Below are 18819 nucleotides of genomic sequence, written 5' to 3' on the forward strand. Positions count from 1 at the left end.
GTAGCATCAGTACAGTGCACTGTGTAATCACGTGATCTACGTAGTCACGTGTGTATAGCTCCTACCATTGACTTCCACTTGAGTCCCCTTTTTGGAGTTTAATGACACTCCTAGACGTAAGTACCCGCCGTTGGTCACGTGCTCATTGCATCGTTCATATGACTGTGAGTCTGCTAGGTTTTTGTGTTTGTTAAAGTCCATTTTTAAAACCAAGGTAGAGGACAAAACGCTCATCCATCCTACCCCCCCCCCCCACCCACCCAACGGCTCCCCCACCCCACCCCAACCAACCCCCCTCCCCGTTATAGTGTTGGCGATCATTTAGGTATGAAACCTTAAATCTCTCATCTAGGAAAAATAAAGCAAGAACAACGAACCAGTGTCAGTTATCATTCAGCTATTGCTACCTTTTTTATTATTAAAAAGAAGAAAAATTGTTAGAAGTTGATTTTAAAGGACAAACGATAGTTTGGATGTTTGATGGGATTCATATGATGATCATTTATCAGTCACATTGTCTGTCTGTTCGTCTGTGTCTCCAACTGTCGTATGGGATGTCTGTTCATTCGTATGACTTATTTTATCTCTCCATCTATACATTTTCACGTTGTAAATGTTGAATTTAACGGGTGGCAGTAATTTAGTATTTACTTCCACCCGGTAAATTCAAAATTTACAACATGAAAATATTCTTATCCATTTTCCTCTCTGTCTCTCTATCTATTCCTGTCTGTCTGTCTGTCTTTTCCTCATCTCTCTCTCTCTCTCTCTCTCTCTCTCTCTCTCTCTCTCTCTCTCTCTCTCTCTCTCTCTCTTTCTCTCTCAGCTACACCACATTGAACATTTCAATACTTGCATAAATGCATACCATACCCATTTAATTAATACCCGCTCTATTGCTTGCTAATTGCTACCCCCAATTTATGGTCCAAACAAGGAGAAATGTGGGTGGATTAAGACGAATCAATAACAAGGATATTTAATCCGGCTGATATTGGACCAAAAATAGTTATTCCCTTCTCACCTAATCAGAGACCAAACACTGTTCTACTCTCGTCTTTAGCCAGCCCTTTTAACTTGATATGCTTGAATTGCATGCATTTGGGTCGATTATTGTGTACCAAAGAACAGAACACCCCTATAATCCCCCTCCCTCCCGCCATCACCCCCTTTCTCCCACCATACAAGAACATGAAAACACCGCATGTACGGAATTTTTTTCTTCTTTTAAATCTTTTTAACAACATCTCATTTTGTAGATTTTCCCAAAACGCAAAATTCTAGGAAAAGTGGGAACACAAAAATATGAATGGAGAAAAAGCAGTCCATTTTTTTTTTTAAAAACAAGCATACCATGGGAATGTACAATGTATACGTATACAAAAAAAGTTTGTACATTTTCTCCATTGTAGTGTTATGCGGCGTGGAAAGGATACAACAGCACGGGTTCGATCTAACCCTCCCCCCTCCAACCCACTCCCGTACCCCGGTACCAGCTGGAACATAGCTCCACCCCGACCCCTACCCACCATCATTACCACGGACATAGAGAGTTTGCAACAGAATTTACACACCCCCCAAACCCAACCCCCCACCCCTACCCACCACGGACATAGAGAGTGTGCAACATAATTAACACACCCCCAAACCTAACCCCGTTCCCCGGTACCAGGAAGCTAGCATCACCCCACCCTACCCACCATCTTGACCACGGACCTTAGCCCCAAGCCCCTGTAGTAAAAGACGTTCAATGACCCACTCATGACCCAAAATCTTAATTATAGATGACCCGTATATAAAAATTATCAACAGCAGTATCATCCATCTTTCTTTTCACGCATTGTATACTGTACACATATAGTGTCTATGGTGGGAAAATGTGGACGAAGGATCATATAAGTCATAAGGAAACAAACTCACAATAAAAACCTTCCCGTCTAGCGCGCCTAAATCATTTCATGTATAAAGTAACCCCCCCCCCCCCCCCCCCCATAAAAAAAAAAGATAAAAAATATTCATCTACCTATATACAAGGACATTTTAGTAAGTTAACACAAATGTGATTTATCGTACCGGAAACATAACACGATTGGCTTACCTTAGTCTGGAACAAGAGCTAGGGTACACCGGAGTCCGGAACATCTCTGGGGTAGAGCCGCGCAGAGTTTTCTAGGTCAACCATCGTCATGTATGATGCATAGAACGAGACAGAGACAGGGAGATAGAGAGAACGAGAGAGCATGGGGAGGAAATAGGCACGTCACGCTCTGATAAACTCCAAATATGGAAATAATTGTTAATACAAAATTCATTCAGCGCTTAAGCGGTGAAGTGGGCAATTTTCCGGCGGTGTCTGCGTGTAACAACAATGTAAAGCCAGTCTGCTATTATACCGATACTTCCATGTCATGTGAGGCGCTTGTTTCCGACTCACTGAGGATAGGAGACAAACTGAGCAGATTCGGTTACACGCGTTTGTATGCAAAGTATGAAAATCAATAGACACAGGAGCATGGAAGAGGCTACGACCCAGCAAAACCTCTGTATATAATGCGGCATAAATAACGAAACATCGCCTTATTTACATATAATGGACATTTGGGAAAATTGGGAAGTTGTAGAGAGGGTGGAAGGGGGAAGCAAAAAAAAAAACAGTTTCAAATTCATCTTAATAACAATTCAGAACCTGTTAGGCTGTTAAACTTTTCAATGCCACGTAAAAACCAATGGAAGACTAGGATTTCAAAACACATGTCACATTTTATTATTGATGGCGTACTTTTATAAAACGCTATTTGCTTATTCAGCAGTTTTTTTTAAGGCTAATAAAAAAAATCAACCAAAAACATCCCTTTACCCTAAAAGAAAAAAAGGTCCAAATAGAATTTAAATAATTAAATAGAGGGTGGGAATTTTCTTCGGAAAAAAGGAAACTTAAAATTCATTAATACTATATCGTTTGGCGATAAAAGTCCCGATCTTGCAAATATGGAAATAACAGGTCTGTCACAATAAGGCTTGATCGTATCTTCAGGGAATAAGAAGATATCGAGAGTAAATCACCAGGCTGAAGGAGAATTTTAAAAGCTTTTAAATTACCTCTATTGTTGACAGTAGATTAAACGCAGAGATAACCCCGATTTTTTCTGATTCACTCTTTCACTATCTTTTTCGCCGATCAACTGCGCCATTGATATGAGTTATCTGCCTTTTCCGTGATCATTGTTTGCAACAAGCTTGACATCTCCTGTTTTGTTGGTTGATAAAAAATATAATGCTATTGCAGGTATAATCTCTATAGAAAATCGACAATTGTTTCAACTGCATACCCGTACATGTTTGTGTTAATTTACCAAAACTCCGGCTGTATCGAATTGCTCTGCATTCTCTCACCAGAGGGCGTTCTACAAAAGCTTTCCAAAACTTGTGTAGCACGCGCTCTGTTGAGAGAATTATTGCTTTGAAGTGCCGTTTGGCCGTCCATGTTAACGCTTATACCATCGAGAAGAAAATACTGATCTTTACTTCGGACAAATACTTTTAAATCTGGTTAAAGGAATTGTTCTGATGACCCTAAACATAGAAAGACCGTCATTCTGCGTGCGCACGCTGTTTTTGATATGTACTTTATATGAATATATGCGTAATGAGGCAGTATGGTCAACATCTCTCTAACAATGGCTAATTTGTCTTATCTTTTATTTTATGAAACATTACGCATTGCGCTTTTTAAAGCAAATAAAATATTATGCATCGTACAAACTAATCGGAAATTATACTGCATACACTCTTATCATATGATTAATCATTTTTGTCATTTTGTGTAAAAGATGTTCAAGATATCTTAAAATTTGAAAGCGTTTACATATTTTCGTACAAAGCTCTTTTCATTTGAAGGAAATTAACGTAAATTGACTTGGAGCAATAAAACAACTTGTTTCTTACATAGGACGTTTTTTGTCATTCTGTTCTGATTTTAAAAAAAAGTAAAACTATTTTTTAGATTACATGAGAATATTAGATTTTATGAATAATGTGAAATCAATACAGGTAAATGCCATGTATATAATATTAAGTATATGTACAGACGGAAGATGTAGATAGATGTTTGTTTAACAAGGCAAACGAAGAAAGGAAGTTTAACATCTTTAAAGCGGAAAATAAAGACGAGAAAAATTGGATTTTGAAATCATTGTTTCCGCATCCACATGACAGCAGCTGCTTACATTGTACATTTTTTTTTTTCAGATAGACATCTGATTTTATTTGTCATTTGCTATTTCTAGCAATTTTAAAGGTATTCGACAGGTTTTGCTATTACACATCATACGTTTTTACCTAATCCATCGAGGTGTTCCGATTGGAGTCACCAGGCGTTCTTGTTCAGACCTTATTCTGCCCTTTATATTTTGTAGGCCTATGCTTGTCAGAAAACAGTTATGCTTGCATCCTTTGTTGAACAGAGCACCGTGATGGAGCAAAAGAACCAAAGTTTGATTACAGCGACAACTGGTAATTAAATATTAGATGATTATTTTTTAAAATGAAAATGAAAGTTGAACATTCTATGAAATTTCTATATGCCTTTCTTTTATTACAAGCAAGGGTTCTGGTTTGCTATTTTAGATACAAATGAACATTTTATTGGCATTGCACTTCCTGTTGTCAAAGTCTAGTTAGCAACTGGTAAAATCTCGTAATTTTTAGACTGGGTCACGTGACCCCGTCTATTAGTTTACTGTCAGCCGAAGTCTCAAACCGGAAGGCACGCGTAGAACACATGAATTGAGTGTACGCGTAAGAAAATAGTGCAGAAAGTTTTCATTCATATCACTAAATATATATTATAAAAACACGCATTAAATCTTTACGAGCCTTCTGTGTATAAACCAAATTCTATTTAGAAAATAAACAAATAGTTTTATTGATCAAAATATTCTTAATCGGGTTCAAATGTGGAATGAGTTACGTAACTGAATGCACAACGCCGTTGGCGATTCAGTTGGTGTCCGAGCTCATTAATCAATAGAAGAGGTTGAAGGTTGAATCGAAAGTAAAGTTCCCAAACGCAATGTGCCATTTTTGAAAAGTCATGAATTTTTTTTTGACAATCTTTCACTTGAACACTACTGAACTTCATGCGCAAGCCAATTTAGTTAAAATCATGACGGATTATACACAGATGTCTTACATATTAAATAGGTGTTTCATTGGCTTGCAGTCTACTTGTGGTATGACTGCTGTTCGTCTCTAAAAGAATTGTGTACATAGAAAATAAAAACAAGTCTGAATTTGCCTACTCGTTCGTTGTCTCTTTAGTTAATTAAACTGAATTTAAATTTTGAACAATGCATTGTAAGCAAACTTTATATAGATTATACATTTTGGGTGACCAATAGATCAAATAATATACACAATCTTATCGATTGAAGAACCAAGTTAAATGTTAATGTTCATGTGTTCCTGCTTAGTTGGAATCAGGCTTGGGGTGAATTACATTGTAAAGTACTGCATTACATTACCATTACTTCATGAATTAGGGAATTAAATATTATCATTACTATTACTTAATTTTCTTAATGTAATGCATCACACTACCATTACATGAGTAAAGTAATGCATTACCATTACCATTACTTTGTGAAAAGTCAATACGTTTTAAAAAAGTAATTTAAAAGCTAAATAAAGAGTTTATGTAAATGTTTTATAGATAAAACATGCTTGAACATATTTATGGTTTATGTTCACTATCAGGTTCAAATTTAATGACTTATTCAAGATTGCTGTTGCACTTGTGGTTCTCAAAGTAAGGTTGGTCCCGTAATATTTACACCTAATGGCGGAGTTGCCAATCTCTGTTATTTATGTCTCTGATTTTCGGAGAATGATTTTTAATGCAAGGAACGGTTGTATCGTAATTCGTGTAGGTGATGCACGAGTTTACACAAAAAAGTAGTAAGTGGCGAACGGATTTATTTTTACCTATTAATCTATTGATTTTGCATGAATCGCTGCAAGAAAATCGTGTCAGATAAGTCGGTTTTAAAAATCAAAATGGCGACCGTGACAAACCCTTTTATTGTTAGAGTACTTATTGTAAAAAGAAATATTTCTAGCGTCAGGTGCCTGTGTTTGTCATCGGTATACAAATGTTCACTTTGTTAATTCAACAGTTTGAGAGTTTTCGGGGTTTTCATAAACCTTGTATAACGGATATCGTCCGACTTGTTGATTTTCCCTTGGACCACAAAATTGAATAAATCTAATGATTTAAATTATCTACCTTGATATAGTTGTTTTGATTTTCCCGGTTAGTGGTAATTTTTAATTTTTTTCCTTGGGGTCTTATTTTACATAAAATACCGTTGTGTCAATTTTCTACAATTATGAAGGCCGGGATTGAGCAAAATTTAGACAAAGAATCAGACAATTGCAAAAAAGCCGAATTAACATAAATTGAAACAACTAATTCAAACTCATAATTTGGGAAGCATATTCGAGGAAATCAAGGACAATTACAAATTCAAACTTTCGGGACCCCGTCTTTCAGTACTCTCAGTACTTTGATTAGACTAGAGTCGGAGCTTGTTTAACGAATTATTTGATCTTTTTATTCAAATGGCTTGATTGAATTTAAATTGCTTTATACCATAGCTAAATAAACTGAGGGACGAACAAACAAACACAACCTAGTTTGACCTTTCTATAAGTTCAATAATCAAAGTCTTGAAATTCCAATCATGTTCTTACAGGAAAAGCACCATTTATAAATCAAGGTTGAAAAAAAATCTTTAAAAAAAATGAAACTCTTTAGTTGACCGAGCTCCATTCTTTCATGGTCAGCCGAAAATGATCTCATTTATAAAGAATGTTCTTGACTGAGAGAACTGCTGTTCGTAATAATATTTACGCGAAGTTCAATTCGAGCAATTAGGCGTCCCAGGCTTTTTTTTAAAAACCCGTGTCTTCTCAAGAGTTCACCGTCCCATTATTTTATCTATGTATATATCTATGTCCAGAGTCCGTCCTTTGATGAAATGTTTGACATACCTGTCATCAGTTACCTGTGTCGTACCTGAGCACACACCTTGATTAAGAGGGTTGGATGGTCACGGCCATTTTTAAAAACTTTATTTGTCTCCTTAAAAGAAGAACTCTTTGTAAAAGAATAGGACTATTTGGACTTTTCTGTAATAAAGGTTTTATTTTTATGGCAAAAAAACATATTCAAAATCTTAAAATAGCTCTTATAAGTGTTTTGTTGGGCTTCCGGCCTTCCTAAAACACTATGAACGGTTCCCATTTCGTTAAACCTTATACTGTAAATATACGTATTATGAATTCACGCTCACAGTGAAATCAGTTTTATTCCGCTGATTATAAAAATTCTGTTATAAACTTATCAGATACAATGATACCTAAATATCTTCGTTATATTAAATAGGGTAGAAGAGCTGGATTAAGTATATTGAATCAAAACCACGATAAAATATATGAAATATATGGTCAACATCACATAAATGGTTTTTCGACATTTTATAACTTTCGCGAAAATAATGATATTATAGAAGGAATAACACACATGAAAAAAAAAACCCCTCAAATTAACAGTATAATTATGATTCTGAAAGATATAAATTTAATGATAGATAAACTGTACATATGTCAGTTTAAAAATAACGATTCGTTATATTATTTTTAACACTTTTTTAGACAGACAACAATAAGTTTGATATTCTGAGCTGATATGTAATTATCATATGAAACAGACCATTCGACAAGGTATGTACAATTACTATTAGCCAGCTGCGGCCCTCCATATGAAATAGAAGCTTCTTTTGTAGTTCACGTTTATATTTCATTTCATTTTCATGTACAAATTATGGTCCAACATATTTGATTTTTTTTCAGTTTAAATTTTTTTTTCACAATATTATCGTTAGCTAAAAATGAACATTGCTTTCAAAACTTCCAATCTTCAGTTTTGCTTTAAAAATTCATATTCACCATAGCCAAAGTCAAAGAAAAATGCGGAACGTGGTGTCAAAATCATCATTGAATAAAAACATTTTTGCTCTGGAAATATGATTTCAAGAAACTAGAGAACACAAGCACAGATCGTTGTCTTTATTTTGTACATAATTAAGATAAACGATCACCACTGAATGACCCTATTCCCGGAAACCGCTCTCCGGTCGTGTTCGGTCTTCATTTATAATTGATGTTTTCTGATTTCCGAGCCCGATTCTGTGCCACTTCGTCGATGACTGAACTCAGTAATGAGATTTGTTTCTCGGTTTGAGTTACTGTTCAGCGGTTTCTTCCAGGAGTGGACAACAGACCAAAGGATAGATTGCCCTAATTGATCATTCGGCTCTGTTAATAGATAAATTAGATTTTGTTGAGAGAGAGAGAGAGAGAGAGAGAGAGAGAGAGAGAGAGAGAGAGAGAGAGAGAGAGAGAGAGAGAGAGAGAGGTCGTTTTTTAATGACTTTTGCGTTTGTATAAATTACATAGTACACAGATCAGTACAAAGATCATGTAAAATCTTACAGTCTTAATATCATATAAAAATTAAATGCCCCCTCTCTATACTTGCATGATCTGAAAGCACTCTATCATACTGTATCATTGCAATCTAAGGGAAAACCAAATAGATATGACTCGATTATACCAAAAATACACTTAAATCATAGAGTTCTATGGTATCGTTGGTCTCTTGGGGAACCCCTTATATTGAACCTTTTCTGAAAATTAGGTTATTTATATACACAGCTAGTGAACTTCATTCACATGTGACCTTTGATAAATCAGATAATGATATCCAACAGTATCAAGTTTTCTGATCAGTAAGCATCTATGCGGCATCACTTCTCACCTAGAAATGTATGGTAACTGAATTGTGGCCGGCTGATCATATATATTTATCAAGGATCACTTGTTTTTGTCTGTCTGTCTATCTGCCCGCCTGTCCCTTTGTTCATCCGTCCGTCTGTCCGCCCGTCTGGTCGCCTGTCCGTCTGTCCTTCCGATGGTCTCTATATGTGTATATATCTCTCAAACATAACTCTTTTACCTCTCTCTCTCTCTCTCTCTTTCTCTCTCTCTCTCTCTCTCTCTCTCTCTCTCTCTCTCTCTCTCTCTCTTCTTTCTTTACCTCTTTCCCTTTTTTCTAACATTTAACTAAGCAATACACAATATAGCAAAAGCGCGAGAGAAACAAATGGGCTTAAAAAACATGTGCCAAAACTTTGTCTGCAGAACGCGGTCCAAAAACCCGAATCTGTGGGTGATCCATCAAACGGGAAAGGGTTGCCATGGAGACCTGGAAGTTTGGAGGCGCTCTGGGACTGATTTATGCGACTGCATGGCGGCGAACGTTAAAAATCAATCGGTTTGTCACCTCGAGTGACTAGAGTGCTGGTCTCGTGTTCACTGTTACCATGGAAACGAAAGTCTGGAAAGTCAGATATCGGAATGCTGATGATTTCGGGGGCAGAGTCTCGGCTGAGGGTTTTTACTGTCTGATCGGTCCCTTGGGGTTAGGGGTGGATGTGTGGTGGTCCATTAAGCATGTAGACCCCCCCCCCCCCCCATTGCATTTTTCATAATGATAAGAAAGAAAAATTGAGCAAGCTTACATACGTATACCCCACACTTCCCCATTTCTTAACAATGATACACATATATAATGAATTGCAAGGCGCGCGTTAAATGCTTATAAAAATTGAAAAAGTTCATAACTTCCAAAACTCATCAGCTCAAACCTTTCCTGCCAAAGAATTTCTTTGTCTTTAATAATAGCAAAATTTTAATTTAAAAAGGGCTGAAATTATAAAAAAAATATAGTGGATTCGGAATTTTGCTTGCAAAGTGTTTATTACTATATTCAACACATGACCGAAATTCTAAGTTCTGGAAAAGGGTCGGTCTCAAAAAACAATGATTACCTTTTGTAACTTCGTTGCGTGGGGTATGATTAACTGTCAGATTAAATCAAAAGTTAACCATTCAAAACTGCAATTTCGTTAATGCACATAAAACATTGCATTCTAAGAAGTTTAGATAAATGTAATATTGTAGTGAAAACTTTATTTTTCTTGAAAAGTTTAGCGATTAACTATACCGTGATATGAAAAAACGACTACTCTGTGTATTACATCCAAACATAAAAAAAGGAATGAAAAGATGGGGTACTATTAACTAAATAGGATTATAGCCGAACAGAAGAGACAGTAATAGATAAAACGTTCGAGTGAAATACCGAGGATGTAATCATGTAGAAATCACTAGATCAATTGTTTTATCAAGCATCAAAAGATAAAATAATGCATATCGAGATAGAATTTTGCTTGAAATGTGTATATTACCAACATACTTAAAACGGATTGTATTTGAAAAGGCATCTGATTTTATTTTGTCAGTAGTGTAATTTAAAAAAAAACATGCTGCAATTTTAACAGATTTCTTGTAAAATGTGAACTTTTATGCAAAACAGAGCCACAGGCAGAAGGACAAAAAAAGTTTGTTCTTGTTTTTCGATCTGTAGGGAGGGGGAGGGTTGGAATAACGACACTTTTAATAGCTTATATAAGTTATTAATAACTTATCAACCATACAAATGGCTTACACAAATCAAACTTCTTGTTGACACTCGTTAACTTATCTCATTGCAGCATTACCTCTATATCCGAAGGAAGCTCCAATGATGGTTGTACACGGCCATCAATCAATCCCTGACAAATGATTATGGACGCATTAACCTAACAAGCAGAAACAAATAAAAACCGTTCATTTTAACAAAAACAGAATTGAAATATTATACATACATGTACAGCAGTACGGTGGCCGAGTGGTTAAGGCGTTGGACTTAAGTTCCAATGGACGAATGTCCGCGTGGGTTCGAACCCCACCCGTACTAATTTTGTTATTTTTTAGTTGATCAAGAGCAAACAGTAGTTAGTACTGACTAACAATTTTGTCATCCATTGGGTCTCAGTGTGAAAATATTTCAGTCAACGTTATAATGCATTGTTGAAATTTAGAATTTTTTTTTTGTGAGAACATAAAATTTTACACAGATTCCGAGTAAACTATCGCGAATTGCCAAACATACCGTTAAGATAGCATTGACATACGGAAATAACGCGAAATTAAGTCCATATTGAAACACAATAAATAAATCAATAAATATATATACATTAACAAACAACGGTCCTTAATAACGTCATACAAAAATTAAAATAAATTGCAAGCGTTTCAAAACTAAAACAGAAATTATATTTGTTATATACTAGTATATAAATATATAGATAGTAGTGCGATTTATTAAGACAAATGAAAGTAGACCATCTGTTCTAATTGTTGGGGATTAACAAATCAATAACAGTGCCCACCAAAAAAACACTCACAGAAAATCTGTGTAAATCGGTTAATTAAATTAACCCAGGATAATCGAGTCTTATGATCTAAGTTATAGGAAAAACGAGTAATGACATACCATTTTGGGCTTTATTGAGTATTCCAGCATGACCTCTTGAGATCTGAGAGATCTGTCATTATTAAAATTCAATGCATTACACTGACAAAACGGGTGACTAATAATACATAATTTGTACATGTATGATATTGTTTGATTTTTTTTTTAATTTCAGTTAACTTGAAGCATGATGGATGGTCAAAAAAACATCCACATTAAAATTCAATGCATTTTTACACTGACAAAACGGGTGACTAATAATACATAATTTGTACATGTACATGTGTATGATATTGTTTGATTTTTTTTTTAATTTCAGCTGTTAACTTGAAGGAATCTACCATAACCTTAAAATCATAGATGTGACTTTAGCATAACACTCCATAATTTAGTATGTAAAAATCCAAATATTTTGGAATCATGCTTTTAATATATTCGTATATCATTATTCAGAGCTTATCGCCTCAAAGGGGATACTAGTAGATGTACATGTTGTTTAAAAATGGCCAGGACCATCCAACTTTCTTAAAATCATAGCATATTTAATTTTATGCTCCATTTTTTCTCTCTCTCAGTGTTTCCATGTATATTCAGCTAGGAGGATCGTTTTCGTAATAATAGGAATCCACTTTTTCAATTTGATTTAATTCATTAACATGCATATATGCATAATCACAAAAAGTTATCACTGTTTATGACTAATACCAGTTGGATTACAATACTGTTTTTTATATATACATGTAGATGCATGGGTGCAGCGCAAAAGGATTCAAAAGATATTGGCCTGACTTATACTGTAGAGTGAGAAAAAATCGATTTATAGTTTTTGAGAGAGAAACAAAAATCAAATTGTTTCGTTTAAAAGGGAGAAGATAGATAGAGTTGTGAATGTAATTACATACACAAAGCTGACATCATCTTGGTTTAGAGAATTAAATACAAAATATACATTCTTTCATCGACCAATTTAGATCACCTTGAAAATATTAGAACAAAGAAAAAATTACGCTAACCTTAAATATACAATTTATAAAAATACAGTACGGTGGCCGAGTGGTTAAGGCGTTGGACTTAAGTTCCAATGGACGAATGTCCGCGTGGGTTCGAACCCCACCCGTACTAACTATAGTTATTTTTTTAATTTATCATTAAAAGAAGAATTAGTTAGTCACATTATTGGACATTAATAACTCATCATCTCCACCCTTCTTTTCATAACTTAGTAAAGAAAAGAAAGAAAAACAAATGTAAGGCATGCAAATTTTAAATATCTTTGTACATCTCCTTCTTTCTTATGGTCCAGAACAGTATAAAAAACAAAAGCTATCCAGCACTTTGAATTAAAATGATTATATTAAGGTGGTAGAACTGAATATTAGTCAGTTTTTTACAGTATTCTAAAATTTCCTTTCGTGCAGTTAGAGTGATCTGACCTTTGAAAATAGAATAAACAACAGTTATGTATGTAATTATAACACGGCATGCAATAATTTAAATCAATCTAGGAATTCAAACCATCAAGTAAGACTATAGATAAAGGTCTTGTATACATGCGCGAATCCAGAATGTCTTTTTTTCCAGGGAGGGGGGGGGGGGGTCGATAGATAATTTTTTCCGGGGGGGGGTATGCCTATTCTTGTGAATTTTACAATTTGAATTAAACAGCTCTGAATTTTCCAGGGAAGGGAAAATCGACATATCTATATAGCATTGCTCTCTATAAAGCATATCAATATCAATGCATTTTGATAAATGAACAGTATATTTTGAAAAGCAAAGTTACTGAGATGCTTAAGATGCATAATTATGCAATACTAACAGTCCATGCACAGATATTAATAAATCACCATTATATGTACGCATACAAAAATCAATAAAAAAGTGCATATATATACGACAATTATATACATTTGAGGCTTTGATAAACACCCAACTGTATACTCTTATGCATAATTAATATTGAACATAATCATTGTCTTGAAACTTGATTGTAAATAAGACCTTAACGCTACATGAAGCATGTCATGTTTGCATATTGTACAGCGCTTTTAAATTTTTTGCCCCCTCAAATGTTACTTTTGAAGACCCGAGTAGCCATTGCCATTTTTATGGTAAACTAGCGTCTTAGATGAGATTTGTGAGTAAAACTTAAAGAGAATATTCAAATAAGATTAGACTTTTAAGCTTTAAATTATATTTAGGCTGATATTTATAACATATGGCTAATACAATATTTTTAAAATTTCAAACGGACCAGAGACTGATAAGAAAATACTGATCATCGAGCGTAGTTAAACAATTTATTAATTCATATGAAGAACTAAAAAACAGCAGCATGGATCGCTCTAACCTCCCTAAAACCAGCCGCAATATTTATCGACTGCATTTTACGACAACCTCCTTTGATTTTATCTGGATGTTTACGACTTGCCGTAAAGCGGTCGATATAAACGAGGTATCGAGGGGTCTGTAATTTGAAGACTCTAGATGCTCACTTTGGCATATTTACCACTCAATCTTGCAAATATTGATCATAAAGTCTGCGAATATGTTTCGTGTAAATGTAGAGGAATTTTTCTGTTCTCTAAGGAGATTGGAATTGTTTCACTCAGAGATGTAGAATTTGGGGAGATCAACATTGTTATTTTTACCAGAACTCGTGGGACGAGAACGGAACGAGAACTAGGCAGTGGTTTAATGCAAAGGCTTTTGACCACATTTAAATATCATAGAATATTATTGTTCTGAGAGAGAGATAGAGAGAGAGAGAGAGTTCCAAAGCTGTTATCTATATCACTGGCGTCGGAAGTAAATTGAAAGTAGGGGCTAGACTGGTCCTCAGAAATATTGAGAGAAAAAAACCTAATTCCCAAAATCATGAAAATACTACTCCGGGGGGGGGGGGGGGGGGGGGGGGGGGGGCTAGTATGCCTTTGACTCCAACTTCTCAAAAAAAAGTGGGGGGGGGGCCTGAACCCTCTATTCTGCTATATGTCTGATGGTTAGGTCTAACTTAGCAAAGAAAGTGGGGGGCTATGCCCCCCCCCCCCCCCGGTTCCGACGCCTATGTATTTGAAGTGTGTATAAATAAGTTACTTGTTATTTTCAGTCAGTACATTGCAATTAAGGAGCAGCCAATTCTTCCATATATGGATCATGCTCCGGTGCACGACTGACACCTTACTTGAAGTCTGGGGTTAGTTCGTGCATTCCTTTCTCCCAATGACAATGAACTTTATTCTCATAACTGAAGTTGCAGTGCAGAGATAATACTAATGTACATGTGTGTAAAAATTATAAAATAGAATTGGTACAAGCTTGACGAAGGGATAACTATGTAGTGTGTGGCCAAAGTTCTATCGATTATGAAATATTTCTCGCAAAGCCAGACTTATAAGTATAAACACAATGTAAGCATCATTTTGAGTAGGTTTTTTAATCAAATGTTGACAACTAGAGAACTAAACAGCGCCCAATAAGGAGAAACGATTTTGAAAAAAAGGTTTTTAAAAGGCAAGCATACAGAGACAAAATGATTCAATTTTGTTAGTAGCTGTATGAATACAATCGAATTTCTGCATGAAAAAACATGCAAGAAAATAAAACATATATACATATATCATCTCCGAAAAAAAATTTCACTTGAAATTCTCTTTAAAAATTAACCATCATCACTGATTATTTTTACTTTGTTATCTTGAACATGAGAAATATTAAGGAGGCTGAATGCTCAACAAATTCCCAATTAGATCTACCTAAAAATTCAAATGCCATACACTTATCATTATTTAGTTTTGAAATAATCCAAATATTTCAGGTTAAAAATTGAATTCTTTCTATTATTTCTATACATACAAAGCTCGTTTAGCTCTTTATCTCAAAAAGGTTTAATATACGTATCATTTTAAAAACAGCCATGACGTGGTTGATTTAAAAAATTCCTATTCTTCATTTTTTTCCCCCTCAAAATTGGAGTCTTTATCCTTCCTTATTAAAAAGTGCGTGCGAACAATATAAAGCAATTTGCTGATTTCAAAACGTATTTTTTAACCATCAGTCGTATTTTAAAATTCTAGCATTATAAGGTGATATGCAAAGTGCAAAATGCGTCTATGGTCATTAAAAGCGCGACAACTCTAATTTGAAAAGTCAGAAAGCAAGTGGCAAAACACAAAGTATATCACAGAATTAAGAATTAAAAGGCAGTAGCTTAGGCACATTATATTCACAAAAACATTTGGGTGTTTATGGTATATTGTACATGTATAGAGGAAAGACACATGAAGGTTTCTATAAGGTAAAATATATACTAGATAGAAATAGTCTTCAAAAATTGTACTTCTCCTTTATTAGACCAGTCCTGGAATATGCCGATATTATTTGGGATAATATACCAGAATATCTTAGTTTGAAAATCGAGAACATTCAGCTTGAAGCGGCGCGAATTGTGACAGGGGGTAATAGACTTGCCTCCAAAACTCTCCTATACAAAGAAACAGGCTGGGTTCCTTTATCTAAGCGTCGGGAAGACCATCGGCTTATTCTTTTGTTTAAAATGTTTCACGGCAAAGTTCCCAATTATCTATTAAACCTTTTGCAGACTCAGCTACTCTCCAATGAATCACATAATACACGAAGCACTAACTCAATACGAGAAATCTACGCAAGAACTAAGCTATATTACGACTCTTTTCTTCCCAACACCATACGACTTTGGAACACAATACCAAGCTATGTACAGAACAATCCTTCCATACTAAGCTTCAAAAAATATCTAAACAAAAACAAGATAACTGTTCCCGACTACTATCATATAGGGTCTCGCATAGGTCAAATACTCCACTCTCAACTACGTTTAGAATGTAGTACTTTAAATCTTTATATGTTCAACAGAAACCTTTGTCCATCCTCTTTTTGTTCGTGTGGGTCAGTAGAAAACACTGATCATTACTTCTTGCATTGTCCAAAATATGCTACAATACGAAATATAACAATAAACACACTTGCAAATTCTACAGACCCTAACTTACTACTCTACGGATCTAATTATCTAAGTATTGTAGAAAATGAACAAATTTTTCACACCGTACAAAGATTTATACTTGAGAGTAAAAGATTTAGCAATCATAATATCACGTAGAATGTTGTACAATGATAATACCTTTTTTCGGTTGCCTGTTTATCTTATTCCCACCACTTATATTTATATTTATGACAATAATTAATGGAAATCGGCAAAAATCCTACGGTATCTCTATGATGTGTTAGCATGTATTGAGTTAAAATTTTACTGAAAACGTACACATAACTGGTGTAAGAATAAAGCCACTTTTTCTTTTTTGTATGGATGTGTTTGAACATTAACACGTGATTATGTATACTATATTTCTGTTCTGGTGTTCAACCAACGAATATATTGTAATATTCTTTTCATGATATTTTATTTTCTTGACTTATTTTCATTACCTTATAAAATGTGTTTCAAACTTTGACTTTTGACACATTTTCCTAATTTGTTCCTTGTACTTACATTTCATTTCACACCTCTCATTTCTGCAGTGTATGCAAGAGAGGGATCAATATAAGCCCTATGGCTTGTTTCCCGATCTTACAATTGTAATGTTCATCATGTAAATGTACTTGAATCTATAATGAATAAATATTGTTTAAACTAAGGTTTCTATAATAAGAAAGTACGTAAGAAGTAATTATGCTTCTATTTACGGAGAATTTTTAAGAAACCATGCGCTGATCTAGAGGATCCCCCACGCCCCCCGAAAAAAAAAATCCAAGTTATAAAATTCACATAGTAAAATTACATAGTCACATAGTAAAAGTAAACGGTCTTTGGGTCCCCATAGCAATAAAAACAACTTCCCTCCCAGACTTAATTGTCCCAAAAAAATTGTAAATCCGCGCCTGCTTTGAATCTATTACACTAGTGACAGACTGTACCCAGTACCTTAACATGTACATATATATGTAGCATAAAGACTGGATAGTGAAAAGTGGCCCTAATTACTGGCTCGTTCAAGGTCGTAAATTTCCCTGCCTTGTGTTTTGCTGTCGTCTGATAACGATCGTAATTACAGGGAATGTCGCCTTCTTTTGTTCAATTCCCTCGGGTGTGAGATTTACATTTAGGAGACATTCCGCACCCGACTCCATGTTTACTTTATAGACACCTTTATTTTTACATGTCGAGAACATTGCCAGAGATCTTGTGATAATTTTAACTCTGGTTGTTTTGATCTTCCAAACCTCTTGTACGTCTTATTCTGATAACTTAATGCATGATGCTTTTTTTTTCTTTTTTTATTATTAAATAAGTTTTATTCTATTTCGGTTACCACCTATTTTGTGTTACTTTGCAACTAGTTTAAATTACTGTACGTAAATTCTAATAGCACAAAAAAGTTATAATTTTGTTATCCGTAAATTAAAATCACACACAAATTAATTCCATCGTTTAATTAACAAAATCGGCAAATCAATTAAAAACAGAAAACAACACACCAGAAAACAACACAAGCATTTAGCTACATGTACATTTTATTGTGAGAAACGGGTGCTTTATTCCCTCCCCCTTTTTTTGTTTCTTTTGTAAAGCGCGAAAATTGATGTATGAGTTGCATGGCCGTGACAGTAGAAAATGTAACAAAGGATACATGTATTGTGTCCTGTATTGATCAGATACCTTTGGGGTAAAATTCAAAATGTGTCAATCATTGCCAAAGTGCAATTGGAGGTGAAATAACCTCACACGCGAATTTTTTTTTTATAAGACGAGGATTCAGGTGGTATGGGACACCTCCATGCTGTGACGTATTTTGTATCGAAATAAACAATAAAATTAAGTTTTATTAAAAAAATTGTTTATACCAAAATTGCCCCTATCAGTGTAACGCAGTGGGTTAGAGAATTCATTGATGATCTTTAACTCAAGCTTGGATTCCACTGGGACTTTTAAAAATTTTACCTTTCCAAAACTTTTGAAACGTATTTTTTTGGTCAAATATTGTAAAATTTGAAAATTCTAAACCGGCGAAAATATCTTATTTTTAATGTCCTTTTATCCACACTAATATCGACAGATACCCCATTCCACCTTAAATTGACTTCATTAGATCATAAGTACCATTTTCATTATTCATTGAAATAATTAATTAAGATTTATAATTGCATCTATCTATTTCCGTAATACAAATGTGCATTATGTACATGTACATTGCACATCTCTTCATTATGCTCTCTGCGAAGATGTCTCACTTGCGTCCTTGTATGTAAAAGACGCCAATTGAAAACATATGTCACATGTCTATTATAACAATAATAACAAC

General features: G+C 34.7%; 2 non-coding genes across 2 annotated transcripts; both read left to right on the top strand.

Annotated features, from left to right (window-relative positions):
* The first annotated feature begins 10838 nt into the window (after positions 1 to 10838).
* Trnal-uaa (transfer RNA leucine (anticodon UAA)) lies at positions 10839 to 10921 on the top strand. Its single transcript has one exon. It is a non-coding gene; the product is annotated as a tRNA-Leu (tRNA).
* A 1597-nt stretch (positions 10922 to 12518) lies between these two features.
* On the top strand, positions 12519 to 12601 carry Trnal-uaa (transfer RNA leucine (anticodon UAA)). Its single transcript has one exon. It is a non-coding gene; the product is annotated as a tRNA-Leu (tRNA).
* Positions 12602 to 18819: the final 6218 nt, after the last annotated feature.

This window comes from Crassostrea angulata, chromosome 2, assembly GCF_025612915.1.
Source record: "Crassostrea angulata isolate pt1a10 chromosome 2, ASM2561291v2, whole genome shotgun sequence".
Taxonomy (NCBI): Eukaryota; Metazoa; Mollusca; class Bivalvia; order Ostreida; family Ostreidae; genus Magallana; species Magallana angulata.